Source organism: Stenella coeruleoalba (assembly GCF_951394435.1).
Source record: "Stenella coeruleoalba genome assembly, chromosome: 17".
NCBI lineage: Eukaryota > Metazoa > Chordata > Mammalia > Artiodactyla > Delphinidae > Stenella > Stenella coeruleoalba.
The window spans coordinates 80325212-80345386 of NC_137163.1; the positions used below are offsets into that span (position 1 = coordinate 80325212).

Sequence of the window (20175 nt, forward strand, 5' to 3'; positions counted from 1 at the left end):
AGCTAGAATACTTCAAAATGAAGATGAACAATGGTGGCCTTTGGATTTTACAAAAATGAGGAGCTGAGTTGCCTAAAGTAGAAAAATTAATGTTCAATCCTACTGACTTAACCTCAGGATTTAAAGGTCAAAAAGAAAGTGGGATGTAAGTTATTTGTTTCTTCCAGAATTCTGAATATTGTCCCACTGCCTTCTAGTCTTCCACTGTTTCTAACGAGAAGTCCCTTGTTACACGAGGAGTCACTTTTCACTTGCTGCTTTCAAGACTTTATCTTTGGCTTTCAACATTTTGACTATGACGCATTTGGGTACGGGTCTTTTTAGGTTTATCCTACTACAAGTTCATAGAGTTTCTTGGATGTGTAAAGTTTTCCAGTCCAATTTGAGCCATCTTCAGCCATTATTACTCCAAATATCTTTTCTGTTCCCTCCCCCACTCCCCTGCCCTTCTGGCGCTCCCATTACATGTGTATTGGTGCACTTAATGGTGTTCCACATTTCTGAGGTTCTTCATTCTTTTCTCCCCTTAGAATATTTATTTGTCATTTGTGAGATTTCCATAATAGTGCAGAGATAATCATGGTATGTTTTAATTCTTCATAAAGACTAAGTTATTAAAAAGTCTTCACACGCATTCTTTTAATTGCTAAAATACTCTGCGGTCATCAATTTGAGATTAAGTTTTAACATCCTATTGAAATTACAATCCTCTTTTCTTGGGGCAGAGTTTTAAGCTTGACAAAGGGCTTACAAATGCGCAATGCTTCCCAAATCTGCATGTCATGTGCACAGGGGCTATGCTACTCTCTGTATGTTCCAATTTTGGTGTAAGTGCTGTCAAAGTGAGCACTTTTCATTCTGTCTCTCCTTCGGGCTGCACTAGCTCCATTATTCTAGATCCAAGTCCATGGATTCTTTCTTCTTCCAGCTCAAATCTACTGTTGAGCCTATCTAGTGAATTTTTCATATCAGTTATTATACTTTCCAACTCCAGAGTTTCCATTTGGTTCTTTCCAGTTTGTGTCTTTTTACTGATATCCTCCTTTTGATTAGACTCTGTCACCTACACACTGTAGTCTGGAGACATGGTTCCCTCTGCTCTTTGAATGTATTTATAATGGCTGTTTTAAAATCTCTGTCTGCTAAGTCCAACAACTGGGCCCTTCAGAAGCAGCTTCTATCATCTGCTTTTTCCCTCATGTACGGGTCATGCTTCCCTGTTTCTCTGCAAACCTTGCAATTTTTGGTTGACAACTGGGCGTGCTGGATAGTAAATTGCGGCAACTCTGGATCCTTGACTCCTCTCCGCCAAGGGTTGATGATGTAGTTTACTCACTTGCTCAGTGACTGTCTGCACAGCTCTTCCCTGCAGGCTGCAGTCTCTGATGGTCCTGCTCAGATTGTCTTCTTGTTTTCATCTTTTCACATGGCTACCCAGAGGCTGCCCCTAGGTCAGCGAAGCCACTTATTAGTGAGAGGCTGTGCTTGAGCATCCTTAGCCAGTCAGACTTTTAATCTTTACCACTGGACATGTGTGTCTTGGAGGTTGATCTCATAGTTCAAGGAGTGCAGGTTTTTGTCCTCATCCCTCTCCTTTGGCCAGAGCTCATATTTCCCCTCCCTAATCACACCTGTGAAGATGTGGCCTTGGGCAGGTCAGACGGCCAGACCTGTGTGCGATTTTAAAGTCTGGCTTCCCAGAGCTGCCCCTGGTTCAAAGCAGCCAACTGTTCATCTAGTGTGGTTGGAGGTGGTCCTGAGGCCTTCGGGGAAGTGAGGCTCGTACCCCAACCTTCCCATGCGGGCTGTCAGTGCTCCTGAGAGCACACCCTTCCTGTCTCTCAAGTCTGACTGTGATTCCAGGAGGGCTCTTGGTGGTCTCTTTTCCCTGATTCTCTCTGCTAACTTTTCATTGCTCTGTCCTTTGCTTGTTGATAAAGAGTCAGGAAATTACAAGCACTCTCTGAACCTCTCTCCACCAAGATCCTCATTGTTTTCAACAACACTCATGGGCATGGAATTCTCCCGCCATCTCATGCAGCCCTACAGAGCTCTTCTTCTTCGCCATAACCTGTCTCCCTCTGGGCAGTGCCCCCTTTGCCTGGACTGACACCTCTGCTCTAGAGTGGGTGCGGGGGGGGGGGGTGGCGCTGGTCTTCTACGCTAGCCTCTCTGCGTGGTGCATCTATCCTGTGGCGGGCTGGGGTAGGACAACTGGGCCAGTATTCTTGGCCCACCACACCTGGGGTTGAGCTTCTGCAACAGGGGCCTGAGGATAAGGGATGCTAGTGGGCAGCCCTCCTAGAGTGAAATGTGCCCTGGACTGGGAGTTGAGGGGAGGGGGTTGTCTTCTTGACTGCACTCCCTGGAGTAAAGCCTCAGAGTAGCAGTGGTTGGGGGGGCGGTCAGGGCTCAAGGGCCACAGACTCACTGTTCTTAGTGAGATTTATCAGATTTTCTTGGTTCCATTGAAGGAATGTTTCCCCATTTGCTGTATGCCCTTAGGACAATTTCCAGAGGCTTCACATGACTGTTTTTTACAGCTTTCTCCAGTTGAAACTCCGCGAAGGGGAGAATCCACTGTGTAAGCAGAGATCCTCTGGATAGTTAGCATGCGCCATGTAAGAAAACACAATGGCTCTGTAGCCATTATTTCCAGGTTCTGAGAGTATCTGGAAACTCTCTGAGTTTGTAGACTTACGTGTGAGCTGTTCTTTTTTTCTTAAAAGACATCTTGATTTGCTTGAACACAAGAACTGAGCCAAATACAAAATTACTGGGTCAGACACAGAAGCGCTTGATGTAGCGAGGTCTAGAGGGCTGCAGAGCCTCAAAATCAGTGTCACAAGATTTTGAGTAACAGTGGCACATACGGGGTTGTCAATGTACCCCAAACAGTGCCCTGGCCTTAGGGGTGTCTATTTATGTGCTAAACACAGCAGGACTGCTGCGGGCCCAGGCCTGTGCAGGTGCCCTCTGAACCTCCCTAGGGAAAGGCCTGGCACAGGTAAACATACAATCACAGGCTGTGGGATTACAGGAGGGAAATAACAGAGAGCCTGTGAGAAAGCACTGGGGTGGAATGGCCTGGCCAGGTGGTTAGGGAAGGCTCCTTACAAGAGGTGATCTTTAAGCTGTGTCCTGAAGAAAGAGAAGCCCACCCTGCACAGGGTTGAAAGAAGCACACTTAGAGCAGAGAGCACAGCACACACAGAACCTGGGATGGCAACGAGCTTTTCCATGTTTGAGAAGTTGAAAGAAGGCTGGAAGATAATACAAAAGAAAGAAAAAGAAGACAGGGAGAAAGTGGTAATAAGGGGAAAGACTATGTACTATGTGGGTATTTCCATGCATTGCTCCTGATTTAAAATCAAAGTTATGTTTATGAAAAATTAAAAACTCGAGGCACTTGTAAAGGGGCGGGATGGGGAACGGGGAGGAGGCAAGGGCATCTCCCTGGAGGGGCGCCTCTGCTGTGCGCAAAGGCCCGTGCCGGGGGCTCCCTGTTTGTGGGCGGGGGGGGGCTGCCTGGGCCCAAGTGGTGAATCGCTGGCCCGGTCCAGCCAGCACCCCCGCCTCCCGCCACGGGTGAGTCATGGGGGACACTAACAGGCGTTAGACCAAATGCTCCGTTTCAGAGATACAACCGCTGGCACAGGCAGGAGGCTGGCTTGAACCGAGCACTTTCAGAGCCTCGGCGGTCCGCGTGTGAGTTCGCTGCCCTAATCGATGGAAACAGGGGGCCTGCAAAGTGCTACTCACAGGCTGAGCTCCAATGGCTCATGTGTTTTCTTTAGTTTATAAAGTGTTAAATTTTTTTAAAAAATTAGCAGCAAATATTAAAAATTAAGGGATTTTATATAAAATTTGTTTCCTGTTTTCCTAAGAAGCCTGCGGCTCTGGCAGTACTGGGTGGCCGACACTCATCATCAGGCACCAGCCTGTCCGGTCATCACGTGGCCCCACCCGCCCCCCAGCCGTCACGCGAGTGCGTCCCGTTGGCCTCGGTCAGCAGGTGGGCCTGCGTGAGGGCAACATCTCAGGGCAGAGACTGAAGCACACAGTCTTGGGGGATGGACAAGGGACCGGAAGAGTCTACACTGGCCTAAGATTTCTGAAGAGGTGAGTGGAGTGGAGAATGAAGCGCAGCCCCGGGTGTGGGCAGCCCAGACGTGGGTCTCATTTCAGAGCGGAGGAGCCAGGGAATCCAGACCAGCCAAGTGACTTGAGCCGGGAGGTCACGGACAGAGCTGACCGACACGGGCCCGGGGGAGGACAGGGCTCGCCGCAGGGCACGGAGGGCTGGGCCTGGCCCTGCCCCAGCACCAGCCAGCTCCTGGCTGCCCGTCCCCGTGGACACGGGGGGCCGGCTCTGGACGCCACGTCAGTTACCTCGTCTGCGCCAGGTGAGACGGTTCCAGTTCCACACGGGAGGCGCTCGGGCCCCGCCCTGAGGTAGCAGAGTGGCCGAGCCCAGCAGGACACGCAGCCGACACGAGCACTGCCCCTAAGTATCCCTGAAATACTGGATGAGCTGCGGCCTAGCCACATGGAGACGAGGAGACCCGACATTTTAAGATCACGTCAGGGGTCGGCGCTCATAAGATGGGGTCTCGGCTCGGGGAAGCAGGCTGGGTGCGTCCGTTCGCCCTCCGGCCAGGACGCCAAGGATCCCCAGCAACTCCACAGCCCGGGCTGCTGGCGACGGGCAACCTCGGGCTCTGGCTGCAGGTGACTTTCCGCACATACTGAGCCCTGGTGCCGGGAGTCCCACGCCTCGCCTGACAGGGACACTGCTGTCTTCAGAAGTGCTCAGCTTAGGTAAACGCTAGACCAGCACAGAGAGAACGTCTCCAGGGAGGAAGGGGGATGTCCGTGGTTAAGAGTAAGAGCCTCAGAACTACTTCGCTCCCTGAGATAGAGTTCGCCGCTCAAACCTCTCGCAGTAACAGTCTGGCAGGCGAACACCACTTATTTCAGATCAGTGTTCCACCCACGCCTAAAACACTGACCGTCACCAAATAAAACCCCTCACCCACGTTCATGGTTTTCAGCACATGGTGCTGGGCGGCAGCGGCCTGGGAGGGGCTGCCTCAGCTCTGCGGCTGGGGGACGTGGCCAGCTGCTGGGAGCTTCGGCTCTGGAACCCTTAAATCCAGGCAACTTTATCTGCTCGGCACCTAGCGAAGAGCCTGCACCTCATCTGCGCTCAGCGTCGTGCTTTCCTTCACCCACCAGGCAAATCCACTTCGTTACAAACACACTTAATCGACGAGAAGGTGGTTTTTTCCCGTCACATCACTTGTCAGCTCTCCTGAGCCCGTAGGAGGCGTGTGCACCTCTGTAAAAGGGCTGATCTCCTGCGTGAAGGGGCTCAGAGGAACGTGCTCGAAGCAGCAGAGGGCCCACCGCCACAGACGTGACGTCGTCACTCCTGACACCAGCTTGTGATCCGCCTCGTGGTGCCGTCCTCACCACCCAGCTCCCCAGTGTCATGGTAAGTAAAGCTCCTCTCTGGGTAAAGCGATGGAGAATCACCAACACCTCGCGTGGCCCCAGAGCCCTCGGCTGCAGCGCCTCGACTCTGTGCATTTCTGAGCCACGAGGGTGAGGCTGGAAGAACTGACTAAAACTGATGCCAAGTGAAGCCACACTCCACAGCACATGCCCAGCAGCATAAAACAATACAGATAAGAGGTGCACGGTTCCATCCGGCCACATCACGATGGAAGTATAAAGTCCATCGTGCAGTTAATGTTTATCTTTAAGAATGCTTCCTTCCTTCTCTTACCAGCTGAACGCCTCATCATGCTAATTAAAGAACATTTTAAAAATTCTAAAAATGCATGTATTGTTAGGCTGTGAAAGTACCAGAACAAAGCACAAGAAATAAGGAAAACAAAACTGTTGATTCACAGAGGGGGTTTTAGTGAGACGATAATCCCTCTTTGAAGCTTTAAATGCCCCTCCCCAACTTTTCAAAAATATTTACTTTCCCTCCTTTCATTCACTGACTCAATATCATAGATACATAAATTAAGAAAAGCAAGAAAGAAGCAGCGAACATGGGTATGTGTGCGTGTGTGTCTGTGAACGCTTGTGTTCCGAGAGAGAAGCAGACGAAGTGACATGTGGGATGTTTACACGAGTCATGGAAGCAGTTCTGAGCAGTCCACCAAGAATTCCCGGAATCAGAGTCAGGCCTGGCTGTTTTATTCTAGGTCAGTGTCAACCGAAGCAGCCTCTGAAGATCAACAAGGATCTTTCTCTCCATGTTATAAGCCCTTACTAAGCCCTAATCTAAGGAAGAAACAGAAGAAATTCGAGGATGAAGTGAGAAAAAGAAGCAGGAGAGAGAGAAAGGGGAAGAGAGACTGGGAGGGGAGCTTGGACCTGACCCCGAAGGGGAGGAGAGGGCGAAGAGCAGGGTGCGCGGAGGGGGCAGGGCCTTTCCCAGCTCCAAGCCGCGCGCAGACGGGAAACCAGATACAGCAGGACACTGTGTCCTCCTGAAAAACAAGCAGACCACGCTCCTAAAGTAAACAGCTAATCCTGCTGTTTATCTTTCTAACATGAGCTGTTAGCAGGATGATCTCTACTGCACAGAAATGGGGTTTTTATTCATTAAAAAAATCATATTTCCTCTTTGCTAAAATAAAAGTGTGACACGGAAACTTTCTAATACCAGTGAACAAGAAGGAGTTAACAGTCGTTCTTTGCTAAAACTCACTTAACTAAAGGATGGCAAGAAGCCTGAGAAAGGCCTTTTCCACACTTACACTTCCTCTTTATTTTTGGAAAATACTGCATTGCTGAAATTAACCAAACAACAAACCCTGCTGCAAGCGTGGTCTTTTGAGGAGGACACAAATAATGTGGACATAACTGGCGTCCTGCACTCGGACTGTGGTTTTACCACTCCTGGAGATAAGACTTGACTGGGCCGAGACAGGTCAGAAGAGGACGTTTTATACATTCACACAAGTTTGCCTCCAGAACAAGTTTTCAAAGATACATAGCTACTCTTACACATTTTTGTTAATTGAAATTTCGACGGAGGGAAGTGCAGTTTCACGTGCAGGTGTGAGACCCTCACACACTCTGCCCCTTTCCCCCAGTGGCACACTGTGCCCTGACTGGCACAGTAAGACATCACACCAGACACCTCACAGCTGCAAGCACCACCTGGTTCAGGTCTCACCCACCCCACTGGTGGCTGTATGTGTGTGTGTGGTGCTGTGAAGTTTTATCACCTGTGGAGGATCCTGTATCCACCGCCACAAGGACCCCTCAGGCTGCCTTTTATCACGCACCTCCCTCTGTCTCCCTACCCTCCATCCCCAGCATCTAGAAGCCACTAATCTGTCTTCCATTTCTAAATGTGGCCACTTTTGAAATGTTATAAAAATGGAATCATCTAGTATATGATCTCTGGGTTTGAATTTTTTCCCTCAGCATAGCTCCCTGGTAATAATCAAGCTACCATGCCTTTTATTTTTATAACAGCTTGAGACCTAACTTACATACCATAAAACTCATCCAAATAAAAATACTGCGGCAAAATACACATAAAATTTCCAGTTTCACCATTTTCAAGTGTATAATTTGGTGGCGTTAAGTACACGCACGTGTTCTGCAACCACCGGCACTATCTAGTCCCAGAATATTTCCCTAAAAGGAAACCCCAACCTGTTATGCAGCCTCCCTGTTCTCCTCTCCCCCAAGCACCTGGCAACACACCCATCTACTTTCTGTCTCTACGGATTTGCCTGTTCTGAATATGTCACATACGTGGAATCATGAAAGTTGTGGCCTTTTGAGACTAGCTTCTTTTACTCAGCATAACATTTTCAAGTTGCACCCAAGGTGTAGCAGGTGCCAGCACTGCACTCCTGCCTGTTGCTGAATAATATTCCACTGTATGGATATGTCACATTTTGTTTATCCATCCATCAGGTGATGAACATTTGGGTTGTTTCCACTCTTTTGCATTTATAAATAATACTGCTATGAATGTCAGTGCAGAAGTTATGTAGATATATGTTTTCAATTTTCTTGGGTTTATACCTAGGAGTAGAACTGCTGGATCATGTGGTAATGCTATGTTTAGCTTTTCGAGGAACTGCCAGGCTGTTTTCCAAAGTGTCTGTACCATTTTACCAGCCAGTATGAGGGGCTCCAATTTCTCCAAATCCTTGTCGACACTTATTATTGTCTGTCTTTTTTATTACAGCCATCCTAGTGGTGTGAAGTGGTAGCAGCTGTGGTTTTGATTTGCATTTCCCAGATGGCTAATGATGTTGATTACCAAGTGATTCGTGGCCATCTTCTTTGGAGAAGTGTCCATTCAAATCCTCTATTTTTTTAATTTGGGTTATCTTTTTATATTGAGTTGTATTAGTTTTTATATACTCTGGATACAAGTCCCCTATCAGATATGTGATTTGCAAAAAGTTTCTCCTGGGCTTCCCTGGTGGTGCAGTGGTTGAGAGTCCGCCTGCCGATGCAGGGGACACGGGTTCGAGCCCGGGTCTGGGAAGATCCCACATGCCGCGGAGCAGCTGGGCCCGTGAGCCACGGCCGCTGAGCCTGCACGTCCAGAGCCTGTGCTCCGCAACGAGAGAGGCCACAGCAGTGAGAGGCCCGCGTACCACCAAAAAAAAAAAAAAAAACAGTTTCTCCTGTTCTCTGGCTCGTCTATTACTTTCTTGACAATGTCCTTTGAAGCACGGAAGTTTTTATTTTGACGAAGCCCCATTTATGGATTTTTCTTTTGTTATATATGCTTTTGGTGCCATAGGTAAGAAACAATTACCTAATATGTATGTTTATGAAGATATCCCTATGTTTTCTTTTGAGTTTTATAGTTTTAGTTCTTAGGTTTAGGCCTAGGATCTATTTTGAATTAATTCTTGTGTATGGTGTGAGGCAGGGGTCAACTTAACTCTTTTGAATGGGAATATCCAGTTGTCTCAGTGCTTTCTGTTGGAATTACTATTCTTTTACAGTTGAAATGTCTGTCTCCCTTGTCAAAAATCTGCTGACCACAAATATAAGGTATTATAAATTTTAAAAGAACATATACGTCATGCCAGTGATATCTAAAAAAATAATGAAGTATATGAGTGTAGGTCTTAAAAAGAAAGAAAGAGTCTGAACTCACCAAACGAGAGGATTTGATCAGAGTTTTGGTCTATCATTAGCAAAGAGTTGTGTAAATGCATCTATTCTTCCCAGGATATACAGACTAAAGTTGCTGCTATATTTATTTAGGTCCAATGAATACTGAGCAAGGGTAACTGGCCAGAATCGCCTCTAATCTAGTTCTATTACTTTACCATCATCCTGCAGAGGACTCCTAAAGCTCTGTACCTTCTGGTCCAAACCTGTGGCTCTTCCTGCGTGTTCCCTCTTTGTGTAACTGGGCCCCACCATTCTCCCGGTCACTCTCTTCCAAAACTTGACAGTGATCTTTATTTCCGTTTTTCCACATCCAGTTGCTGCAGCCAATCCATCTGCTCCATATTTATCTTCTTAACATCATCCATCCTTCTCATTCCTGTTTTGCTGTCTTGTTCTGCTTATTACACGGATTAGGCAGGTGTTTCCCAACTCATCTTTTAACCTCATTCTTCCCTCTGGCCACTCCTGCAGGTTGCTGCTAAAGTAATCTTTCTTAAGGGACAGAGTTGGTCATGTCACTCAACTAGTCACGGGCCTTCCAGGGCACCCCAGTGATTCCTGCGTGTCTCCGGATGCATGCATGTGTGAGTCCAAGACCAAGCTCCTGCAGCCTCAGCCCCACCTGAGACCTGGTTCCCATTCCTTCCTCTAAACGAATCTGATGTTCCCTACCACCCCACTTGTCTAAGGACGCTCATTTTTCAAAGTCAAACTCAAATTCCATTTCTTTCACGATTTTTCTCATTCCATAGTGTAAACAATTCTTCCTTTTTCTTTGTATGCAAAATGGTTTATTTTTTGCCTTTATTTTAGTTTCTATCACATTCTACTCTATCTTATAAAAACTTGAGTAGATCTCTTCTCTCTCCTTTTTGACTGGAAGTTTCTCGAGGATGGGATCATACTTTTTATTCCCTATGTACCCATCGCAGCCCTTAGCTGTGCATTATAGATGATCAATATGTGCTTGGTGCACTAAGTTGAATTAATTGACAGGCATTTATTCAGGCTTTGTAGGAACAAAAGGTATAAGAAGTAGCTCCTACTCTTATGGACAACAATCAGTATTAAGATGCTTTATACAGGTAATTTACAAGGTGAGATCTTTACACTGCTACAAAGGATAGGAGTTTTAGTGTCCTGGTCAAGTTCTAAATTAGAACAAGATATACGAAGGGAAAAAGGGATCTTGGCTAAGAAAGTTTTTACTCAAAATGTGCCAAATCAACTGAACAGCCCTGGGGAGACTGTGGTCTCGTTTTCTCTCATTTATCCCCTAATCACTCTCAAACGAGGGTCATTTGGTATTCCCACTTTTCCACGGCCATCCACCACTGAACCTGAACAGCCTAGGGTCTGTGACTGAGTGCACAGTAAGGAAGAAGGCGCCCAGGTGGGGCACATGTTTTGGGAGTGCCGAGGTAAGTCACATATCTTACGGCTTTCCCTGGATCGCCATATGGCATGTTGACCAACCAAGTGTCATCACAGCCTTTCTTAACCTGGGTTCTCTGTGGGGGGCGAAGCCCTGACACTCTAAGACTGCACTGTATGCAACAGATCCGACCCTCCTGTGCATCTAGGTGACACTAGTTACATGCAGACTTGGGAGGAAAGAGAAGAGTCTGGAATACCCTCAGGGTTCTGTGGTTCAAGTGAGGGAGCCAGCTGAGAGTCAATCAACCTGCATCGGGCCTCATGACGCAGCAGGAACAGCATACTCATTCTTAGATGATGGGCTTCTGAGTCAGGGTTTCACACTAGAAGCTGACTAACTGGCCTAGAAACCAGTCCCGTCTAATGCAGCAGCTTGTAAATCATCTGTGTTTGTGAAGCAGAGGTACATGTTCTACCTGCTCTGACCTTACCAAATAAAACACAAACTACCTCGGCAAAAGGCATCCATGAAAGGCTTTCTTGTTTTTCAAAGATCAATGTTGATTTTGTAAGTTCTCAATCCTAAGAACACAACATCCATGACTGAGCAACAGAAAATTGTTTTAGGATATTTGATAGTGACATCATTTCAATTTCAAAGACTAAACCACATTCAGTTTACTGTACTCAAGAAAGCAGACGAGGGATCACTTTCAGAAGACAACTTTATACCAGAGGGAAGGAAGGTGCTCAGGTATGAATCCACCTCGTGGCAGGACTGTGAGCCACACCTGGCTCTCCTCCCAGCCTCAGCGTCCCACCTGGCGGGGCGCCAGGACACCCACCGCCCAGCCCCACCCTGATGAGCATCCCTCCTGCGTCTATGCCGCCTCCATGCACCAGCTCTCGCGTGTGGACCAGCAGACGAGCACCCTGGAAGCGCAGCGTGGTCTCCTCCCAGCTGCTGCTCTGCAGCCCACTTTCCTGTCGTCTTCGAGAAAGTACAGGCCTCACAATCTCAAATTTACTAAAAGTCTAAATACAGTACAAAGCATTTTTTCCCCCTGAATCATCAGTGTCTTAGTGAAGTTCTAAATTAGAACAAGATAAATGAAGGGAAGGAGGGATCTTAGCCAAGAAAGTTTTTACTCAACATGTACCAAATCAATTCAGCAGCCCTGGGCAGACTGTGGTCTTGTTCCTCTCACTTATCCCCCAACTCACTCTCAAGTGAGGGTCAATCCTACAAACAAGGACTTTCTCCTACATAAATAACCTATTTATGTAGGTTATTTGTGTATGTAATAAATAAACAGGTTATTTACGTATGTAATTCTCCTGCATAAACAACCACTACACGACCACAAAGGGGAGGAAATGAACACTGTCTACCCTCCTCCTAGCTCTCAGGCCCGTCTGTGCTTCACCCGTTTGTGTCCATCGCACCCTTTGCAGCAGAAGACAACTCAGAACTGCGTGCTGCATTTAGCTGCCATCCCCTCTAATCCTCTGCGATCCAGAAGGCTCCTTGGCTTCCTTGACTTTCATGACCTTGACATTCTCCAAGGACACAGGCCAGTAATTTTGTGGTACACAAACTCTCACTTTGGGTTTCTCTGATATTTTCTTATAATGAGATCCAGCTCATGTATTACTGGTAAGGATAACACAGAAGTGGTGCTGTATTCTTCTAAGCAGTTGGCATGCTATTTCAGTAGGTCCCAATAGTGACGATGTTCAGTTTTATTACTTAATTGAGGCAATGCCTGTCAGGCTTCTCAACTGTAAGTTACTTTTTCCTTTTGAAATTAAAAAAACATTGTGTCGGAGATACTTTCAAACCATGTAAATATCCTATTCCTTGTCAAATTTTCAATTCATTCATTGGTGGTCCAGGGGTAAGACTCCATACTCCCAATGCAGGGGGGCCCCCCCCGGGCTCAATCCCTGGGGGACTAGATTCCACATGCATGCCATAGCTAAGAGTCTGCACACCGCAACTAAACATGCCGCTATGAAGATCCCGTGTGCCACAACTAAGACCCAGCACAGCCAAAATAAATATTAAAATAAATAAATAAACAAAAACACCTTATATATATATTAAAAAAACAAAACAAAAGAATCAAAGGCCCTGCTATAGCTCTCCAGACCTTCTCGTGACCAGACCCTCGCCGGATCCGCCCGCCCAGACCTTCGTGCACTGGCCTCCCCCGTCTGGCAAACACACAGCCTCATCTGCCTCACAGCCTTGCATGCGCGCCCCGCTGCCTGGGACACTCTCCCCAAACACCTCATGGCTTGTTCTCTCACCTCCTTTGGGATTTTCACTCAAATATTATCTTCTCAGCGAGGCTCTCCTCAATTCTTATGTAAAAGTAGCAACCGCTCCATCTTCACTATCCCCTCGTCCAGGTTTACTTGAAGTCAGAACCACTATTACCTTCTTATATTGCGGCCAGTCTTCCCCAATCTAATGTAAGTGCCATTGGTGCATACACTTCCTCTTTTTTGGCCTTACGTATTGCTGTGTCCCTAACACCCAGAACGGCATGTGACAGAGGAGGCACGAAAATACTTGTTGAATGAGTGTTTCCACGTGGGCTTCTTCGTTATGTTATGCAGTGGCTTGATATTATACCATGGAATATGTCATAATTAAATAATCCTCCTCATACTGAATACTGACGTTGCTTCTATTTTTCCATTCTTACAGGCATTGCTACTATGAAGAATAGTGTGTGCATCTGTGATTTTTTTGTGTTTCTCATGGATTAAATTTCTAAGAATTATTGGGTTAAAGAATATATCTTCATTGCTATATGTTATGTACTGCTTTCCAAAACAGCTGTAATGTTTAGAAATTCCAAGAGCAATAACTGTGTATAAAAAGTCCTATTATTTTCCTAATATATAATTAAAAATTTAAAAGTACACAGAGGTGTGAGACCGTTTCCCCCCACATTCTGGTCCTCCATCCCCCTAGTTCATAGATAATGAACTGTTGTTTTTTACATGTCCTTTCAGAGTCTCTCTCTCTCTCCCCCTGCCCCCCCCATATATATCTCCAAGGAATACAGCACGTTTTAAACACCGCCCTGCTCCTTACTTTTTGTATTTAACCAATGTCATAGATGTTTGTGTATCAGATCACAGTGCTTCCTCATTCTTTTTTTTATAGCAGCATAGACAGCTATGCAGTAAGTATCCCACTGTATGTGATTTCATTTTAACCCTCTAGTGCTGACCACTTAGGCTATTTCCACATTTGCTATCATAAACAACAGGGCAAAGAATAACCTCGTACTCCATACGTGTGCAGGTGTACCTGTAGGATATATTCCAAGAAGAGGAAGTGCTGGGTTAAAGACATAACATGCTTAAAATCCATGCTTTTGCTCATGCACACCACGTACACTCACGTGCACGCACTCCCCACGGCCTCTCTACCCTGAGTGGTGACAACTTATTCTCCCTCCACCATTTAGAGCAAAGGCACATTTCCCCTCAGCCTCACCAAACAGATGTCACTAAAATTTTGGATTTCTGCGAATTTGATAAAAGTGTTAATCTGCATTTCTTTAATCATGAGACACAATATATTTTCATCTGCTTCTTGTTTTCCGTGAACTGTGTGTTCATATCCTTTTGCTTCTTGGGTTGGAGGATTTTTCTCTATTAATTTCTGTGCACACTTTGTTTATCAGAGAGACTGACGCTCTGTATTACAGATTACAAAAGCATGTTCCCAGTTTGCCCTTTAACTTTTGACTTTACCATGCAGATTTAATAGGATTTATTACTATTTTCTTTTGGGACCTTTGGATGTTAAGTCATAGTTAGAAAACTTCCACTTGAAGATAATTTTCCTGCGATTTCTTTTGAACTATTACAGTTTTAATTTTTATGTTTAAAATCTTTGCTCCATTTGTAGTTTATTCTAGTGGGGGCTGAAAGAAATTTTTTTCCCCAGATGACTTATCTACTGTCCTTACACCATTTACTGTATGGTTCACCTCTCCCCATTGCTTTGAGATATGTATATTATTTATGAAATTCCCATATATATTTGGGATTTTCTCTACTGTTTCATTGGTCTGTTACATTAAAGGAGAAAACCCCTATAATTTTTTTTTTTGCTGCACTGCTTATCAGGCAGGATCTTAGTTCCCCAACCAGGGATCGAACCAGCGCCCCCTGCAGTGGAAGCGCAGAGCCTTAACTGCTGGACTGCCAGGGAAGTCCCCGAAAACCCCTTTACCTCTAGAAAGCGGCTTATTAATATCTGCTTCTAACAGCTAGATGTTACCTATCATATGGTGTTTTTGTGAAGAATAAAGAAGATAGCTCCCTCCTGGGCACAGGGCCTGGCTCTCATGTCCTCACCTCTCCCCCACTGCGTGCTCACATCCAGCTGTTTTTCTCCAGCCCAGTGTTTCACGGGCACCTTGATCCCAATGACACACTGGGACTCTCCACTTCCACCCAGCACCTGCCGGGTCACCCGCCCCAGTAACCGAGCTGCCGTCAAACCAGCAGCCCCGCCATCATCCCCGACTCCCCTCCCGTCCATCATCGCACATCCAGCCGTCGGCACCTTTGAAACAGATCCTGGATCCCTCTACTTTTCACCACTTCCTCACCAGCACACTTGCCCAGACCACAGCCTCCCCTGTCTGGATTCCTGAGATGGCCTTGTACCTCCTCGGGTTCCTGCTCTGCCACATGCCCTGTGGCCCGGGGCAGCCAAAGCGCTCTTCTCTAAGCACAGACGAGGCCCACCCACCCCATGCCCGAACCGGAAGCCGCCTGCCTCCTCAGGGCGGCTCTGCCGTCAGGACCCTGGGGCCGCAGAGCCCCGCCCCGCCAGGCCAGCTCCCTTCCTGCTTCCTGGGGCACAGGAAGCTTTTCAGGCAGGCTCCGCCTCTTCATTCAGGCCCTTCCTCCAAGGGCTCTGCCTAGGCCTCCCGTCCTAGTCACTCCAGGTAACCTTGATGCCCCACCCAAGTTCCTCCGTACACAGCACGGTGTCACTTCCCGCAAGGACAGCAAACAACTGTGAGCCCTTAGCTACAAAGAGGAGGGAAGCGACCTCGGCCTCCATGCAGATCTACACCGTGCTTGGCTGTGCTCTCACCCTCTTGCCAGCAGGTGGCCAGGGAGGCCAGCAGTGGAGGCTTAATCCCCAGGGTCCTGGCTCCCTGGTGACCCCATGGCACTGGCTTGGCCATGACTCAGCGCTGGTGTTATCAGGAGTCACTGCCAAGGACCTGCCAGGACAGACTGAGGGTGGAGCCCACAGGTTCCAGAAATGTGAACTCCACGGACACTGTGCTTAGAGTTTAAACAGTGTGATTAACAAGCGTCTGCATGTCACTGACTATCATGACGGACCCCCCAAAATTTATACAGTTGAATAAAACATATCATGGAAAAAACCAGCCTTTCATAAACCGAAAGGATGTGTTAGGTACTGCTCCACCAGGTCATGACAGCATAGAGCTGACCAACCATTCCATCTGGGGCAGGAGGGAAAGTCTTGCCATTGCGAATAACACTCTTCATTATTAATGTTTTGAATACACAGTTCAAAGCTTTTTCATGGCAAATGCTTTTCTTCTGTATATAATATACTAAACACATTTCAACTACGGAGTTGCAGCTTCCTCTAAAACGGAAGATCACACTTATAAAAACATGGAGAACACTACATAAAGCAGAACAGAAAATAAAGGGTATTGTATCTATTAATCATCTGCATATTAGTACTTTCCATCACAAGTAAGTATATATGGGCTGAATGTGACTTAATAACGCACTCTGTTTAGGAGGAGCGCCCCCACAGGTAGTGTACATAGTACCCACGTTTTAAGGCCTTTATATACCTTGACAGCTATCTCTCTGTTAGATGCAGGCTGAGAAGACCGACACCGTGGCAGTTATTTTCACTGCAGGAGAACAAAGTAGAACAAATGAGACTATTCTAGATTTGATATGCCAGATTCCTCATGTATGAATAAGATACATTCCAAGACCTTTATAATTTCCCAAATTACAAAGCCTGGGAATATTTGTACAATTTGCCTTCCACCAAATTACATTTTTTTTTAGAGTTTTCCATGAACAGACTCACATATTCGCAACTGCTTTTTCAGCCTTCACTGAATTTCCTCTCTTAATAACCTTTTTTAAAATGAGAAAAGCATTAACATTTTACAAGAGTTACTGTTCATGAGAAGTCTCAGAGAATGCAACAACGCTGCCCTGCAGGAGGTGCTGAGAGTGGTGGAGCAGGGGGCTGGCTCAGGGCACAGGGCCCTCCCCAGGGTCACCGCTCACCACACCCGGGCACACCTGGGGGCCTCCTCAGCCAGGGCCACGGAAGCTGATCCGTGCGCGCACATGCCACGTAGGCCACACCACCACGCTGAGCCTGACGCTGCCACACAGACCTGCCACTGATCTTACGCCCCAAAGGCTGTGGTCAGGTTGGATTTGATCTCCCAAAAGTGCAGGCCGGTGTCCCATTTCTGTTCACCACTGAACTAGAAGCCGTTTAGGGAATTCATTCTTCTCACCCAGGTCCTGCACGTGCTGGGCTGGCAGAGGCTGAGACAGCCCCAGGGCTGGGATTTCCCACTTCCGTGGTCCCTCCCCTGCAGGGTTGGTTTCTACCCCCCGAGGCTAAACACTGACTAGCAGCTCTCAGTCACATGCGGCACCCACTGTGCCTGCTTTAGTGCTGCCACGGGTTAGTCTAGAGTTTCAAGAGCTATGAAACCTTAACACTATTACTCTGGAGCACTAACTATTTAATAATCCCACTGCCATTGAGCATTAAATCTTTAAAAATGTCTCACCTAGAACAGGCACACAAGTAAATTTGTTGCACTGAATATTCCTTCAAATATAAAACAGGAAAGAATCTATGATGATCTTTATGACATCACAGGACTAAAAAAACATTCAGAAATAACACAAGTTTATGCACCAGAGCAGCAAGTAGCACAGAGAAAAGTGGGAATTGATTAATTTTATTTATTTAATTTCTTAATGTATGAAATATGTCTGTACTAAGATTTGCTTATTTCAAAAAAATTTTAAAGTGAACCTCAACTATGCATACCACCATTATCATGAACAGCATCTACTAATTAAATTCCCCTTTTACATCAAAGCTCAACATTTGTAGTCTATAGCATAAAATTCCAGTTTTTTAAAGATTTATTTTATTTATTAATTTTTTGGCTGCATTGGGTCTTAGTTGCGGCACACAGGATCTTTGTTGCAGCATGCGGGCTCTTTGTTGCAGCGCATGGGCTTCTCTTTAGTTGTGGCACCCAGGCTCCAGAGCACATGGGCTCAGTACTTGCAGCACGTGGGCTTAGTTGCCCTGCAGCATGTGGGATCTTAGTTCCCCGACCAGGGATCGAACCCGCATCCCCTGCATTGGAAGGCGGATTCTTAACCACTGGACCACCAGGGAAGTCCCAAATTTTTATAGTTTTAATACTTGTTATCAAGTAATGTATCCAGAAATTTGGGGACTCTGAATTCTTTTAAAAAGATAGAACATTAAGTTAAACGACAGAATTTTTTTTGCCCACCCTGCATTCCATGGCAATGGCATTCTAAAATGAAATTTTAGGACTGTGGGGCTTTGTTATTCTCCTCTACAGGGAGACCTCGTTTTATTGACCTTTATTGTGCTTTGCAGATATTGCGTTTTTTTAAACAAATTGAAGGTCTGTAGCAACCCAGTGTCAAGCAAATCTATCAGTGCCACCTTGCCAACAGCATTTGCTCACTTTGTGTCTCTGTGTCACTTTTTGGTAATTCTCGTAATATTTCACACTTTTCATTTACTATTGTATTATTCTATGGTGATCTGTGATCAGTCGTCATTGATGTTACTATCGTAATTGTTTTGGGGTGCCACGAACTGCACCCATGAGATGGAAAATTCAACAAATGTTGTGTGTTCTGACTCTGCTCCACCAACGGCCATTTCCCCGGTCTCTCTACCTTCTTTATGCCTCTCTTTTCCCTGAGATACAACAATATTGAAATTAGGCCAGTTAATAACCCTACAATGTCCTCTAAGTGTTCAAGTGAAAGGAAGAGTTGCATATCTCTTACTTCAAGTCAAAAGCTAGAAGTGATCACACTTAGTGAGGAAGGCATGTCGAAAGCCAAGACAGGCCAGAAGCTGGGCCTCTTGAGCCAAACAGCCAAGCTGTGAATGCAAAGGAAAAGTTCTTGAAGGAAATTAAAAGTGCTACTTCAGTGAACACACAAAATGGTAAGAAAGTGAAACAGACTTATTGCTGATTTAACTCTCCTCAATTCTGTGAAGGCTGATACAGGTGAGGAAGGTGCAGAAGAAAAGTTTAAAGCTAGCAGAGGTTGGTTCATGAGGCTTAAGGAGAGAAGTCATCTCCATGACATAAAAGTGCAAGGTCAAGCAGTGACTGTTGATGTAGAGGCTGCACCAGGTCATCCAGATGATCTAGCAAAGATAATTCATGACGGTGGTTACACTAAATAACAGATTTTTAACGCAGATGAAACAGCCTTCTACTAGAAGAAGATGCCATCTAGGACATTCATAGCTAAAGAGGAGAAATCAGTGCCTGGCTTCAAAGCTACAAAGGACAGGCTGACTGTCTTGTTACGGGCTAAAACAGCTGGTGACTTGAAGTTAAGCCAATGCGCATCGACCATTCTGAAAATCCTAAGGCGCTTCAGAATTATGCTAAATCTACTCTGCCTGTGCTCTATAAACAGAACAACAAAGTCTGGATGACAGCACATCTGTTTACAACATAGTCTACTGAATATTTTAAGTCCACTGTTGAGACCTACTCCTCAGAAAAAATGACTCCTCTCAAAATATTAATATTCATTGACAATGCACCTGGTCACCCAAGAGCTCTGATGAAGATGGTGTACAATGAATGAATGTTGTTTTCATGCCTGCTAACACAACATCCACTCTGCAGCCCATGGATCAAGGAATAATCTCAACTTTCTAGTTTTATTATTTAAGAAGTTCATTTTGCAAGGCTACAGCTGCTACTGACAGTGATTCCTCTGACGGATCTGGGCAAGTCACCTGCAAACCTTCTGAAAAGGACTCTCCATTCTAGATGCCATTAAGAACATCTGTGGGGCTTCCCTGGTGGCGCAGTGGTTGAAAGTCCGCCTGCCAATGCAGGGGACACAGGTTCGTGCCCCGGTCGGGGAAGATCCCACATACCGCGGAGCAGCTAGGCCCGTGAGCCATGGCCGCTGAGCCTGCGCATCCAGAGCCTGTGCTCCGCAACAGGAGAGGCCACAACAGTGAGAGGCCTGCGTACCGCAAAAAAAAAAAAAAAAAAAAACACCTGTGATTCATTCAGTGGGAAGAGGTCAAAATGTCCACAGTAACAGGAGTTTGGAAGAAGTGGATTCTGACCCTCATGGATGACTTTGAGGGGTTCAAGACTTCAGTGGAGGAAGGACTGCAGATGTGGTGAAAATAACAAGAGAGGTAGAACTAGAAGTGGAGCCTGAAGATGTGACTGAATTGCTGCAAGTTCAGGATAAAACTCTTAACAGGTGAGGAGCTGCTGC

General features: G+C 46.2%; 1 protein-coding gene across 6 annotated transcripts in view; it reads right to left on the minus strand.

Moving 5' to 3' along the window:
• SPIDR (scaffold protein involved in DNA repair) overlaps positions 1-20175 on the minus strand; it is a 354441-nt gene that overhangs the window by 44359 nt on the left and 289907 nt on the right. The window lies entirely within an intron of this gene.